We start from the raw sequence: 2,446 nt of genomic DNA on the forward strand, positions 1-2,446 counted from the left end.
AAGGCCTCCCAGATCTCCCTGGAAGCTGGGCTGGTCGACGCAATACGTAAGAACAAAAGGTTGTGCTGCTGCGAGGCGTGGGTCGGGGAGGAGCACGGGTGAGGCTGGGGAGCAGGCTGGGGCCGATTGCACAAGGCCCTGCACAACCTGTTGGAGTGCAAACTATTGTTCAAGCAGTGTTTGTCAGCCTCACTGTCCTGGCCCGTCCACCAGGTGTGTCACAGATAATCGTGAGGAGTCACGAGTAAAGTATCACTAATCACAGCCGAAATGTGGCTACCTGCCACTTAGAAAATAAACTAGAACACATTCCCAAGTAATGCTCCATAGAGGATGCCAGGAAGAGTACACTCCCCAGGGTTCCATTTATGCAAGGACAAGGCCAGGTGAAGGTAAAGTCTTAATTCAGGACGCATCTACCTTGAGGGGGACAGTGACTGCAGGGGAGCCAAGCGGGCTTGTGAGATGCCACTGGTGTCGCCAGCTGGGTACCGGCCCCACAGGTGCACTCTGAGAATTCTGAGCCATACACTCAGGCGTGCTCTCTTCTGTATCACTGGCGCTCTACGTTAAAACAAAAAAACAGGGGCTGGTGTGGTGGCGCAGTGAGTTAGGCCACCGCCTGGGATGCTGGCTTCCCATAATAGTGCCAGTTCAAGTCCTGGCTGCTCCACTTCCCAACCAGCTTTCCAGTAATGCACCTGGGAGGAAAGTGGAAGAAGGTCCAGGCACTTGGGCCCCTGCTTCCCACATGGGAGACCCCGAAGGAGTTCCAGGCTCCTGGCTGGCCCAGCCCTGGTCATTGTGGCCATTTGGGGAATGAGCCAGCAGATAGAACAGCCCAGGGATGGGCTGAAGGGCCGACAAGAGTCCCCTCACAGCCTCGGACACGGTTGGCAGCAGCAGGGCTTGCTGTGTGATAAACTGGGGTCAGCTGTACACAGACTCTGACACACCAGCACCCACCTCTAAGATAAGCTTTCCCCTCATTTTACATCCCACGAGGGGCTGACGGGTCCTCAGTCACATTATAGAAAAGGCCGTGTCTGCGTAAGCACGAGTTACACTGCACTTACACCACAAGCAACATTTATGTCCTCCAGGAATGGTTTTCTTGTCTCAAAAAAATTTTTTTATGAAAAAATATGCCCCCGGCTTAATAGAATACAGAAAGTACGAGCACTCAGTCTTCCACCTCAGACCTGTCTCCTGAGGCGACCACATGGTGACTTTCTCGTACGTTCTTACAAATTCCGTAACCACACAACAGCAGTCAGCCTTCCGTGCTCCTGTGTCCCACATCCATGGACTCAACCACCCAAGGAGTGAAGATCTGGAAAAAGAAACTGTGTCCGTACGGAATATGTAGACTTTCTTTCCTTGTCATCATTCCCTAAACAAAACAGCCAAACAGCTACTTACACGGCGTTCACACGTATTGAAAGGCTCACCTTTCCCTGAGAAAGGGGGTGTGACCTTTCCTTGAGAAGGCTCTGCTGTTTCCAAGGCTGGCTCCAGACAAGAGTCCATCTTGGAGGCAGGAGAGCAGAAGGAGTAATTGTATCACAGCTTACTTTTTAATTAATTTGTGTGAAAGGCAGCAAAACAGAGACAGACCCTCCAACCGCTGGTTCACCCCCTGTCAAACGTTTGCAACAGCCAGGGCTGGGCCAGGCCCAAGCCTGGGGCTCAGAACTCAATTCAGGTCTCTCATGTGGGTCAGGCAGGAACCCAATCACTTGAGCTACCACCTGCTGCCTCCCAAGGTGTGCACAGCTGGAAGCTGGAATTGGGAGTTGACCCAGGACTAGAACTAGCCGGTGCCCTGATAAGGGACGAGGGCATCCAAGTAGTATCCTAGCTGCTGTGCCAAACACCCACCCCCATATCACAATTTAAACAGGAACACTGGGGCTGAAGCTGCTGCCTGATGCCAGCATCATGGATGGGTGCCAGTTTGTGTCCCTGCTGCTCCATGGTTGTTTTGTTTTTTTTTTTTTTTTTAATTAGGGTCCCTAGAAGGGGAACATTGGATAAAGACATGTGCACAAGGGAAACGCCACGTGGGGCAGAGACTGGAGCGACGCAGCCACGAGCCAAGGGACGTCAGGGATTGCTGTCAAGCACAACCCAGGGAGAGTCAGGCGAGGATTCTTCTCCGCAGGCCGCAGAGGTGTGACCCTGCTCTCACCTTGGTCCTGGACTTCCGGCCTCCAGAAGTGTGAGAGAAGAAATTGAAGTTGTTTTATGCCAGCCAATACGTGTTAATTTCTTATGGCAGCCCTAGGAAACTAATACAGTGACCACCCCAAATGCTGTACAAGTCTGAACTACCACAGTAGCTGTCACTCCAAGTGATGGACAACTATATAAAGTGATGTCATTTCATGTTTTCCAGTCATTAGGCTGCTTCCAATTAAGAAAAAAGAACTCTATTGAGAAAATC

The sequence above is a fragment of the Oryctolagus cuniculus genome, chromosome 12 (genome assembly GCF_051225735.1).
Source record: "Oryctolagus cuniculus isolate XC-2025 breed Fujian yellow rabbit chromosome 12, ASM5122573v1, whole genome shotgun sequence".
Lineage (NCBI taxonomy): Eukaryota > Metazoa > Chordata > Mammalia > Lagomorpha > Leporidae > Oryctolagus > Oryctolagus cuniculus.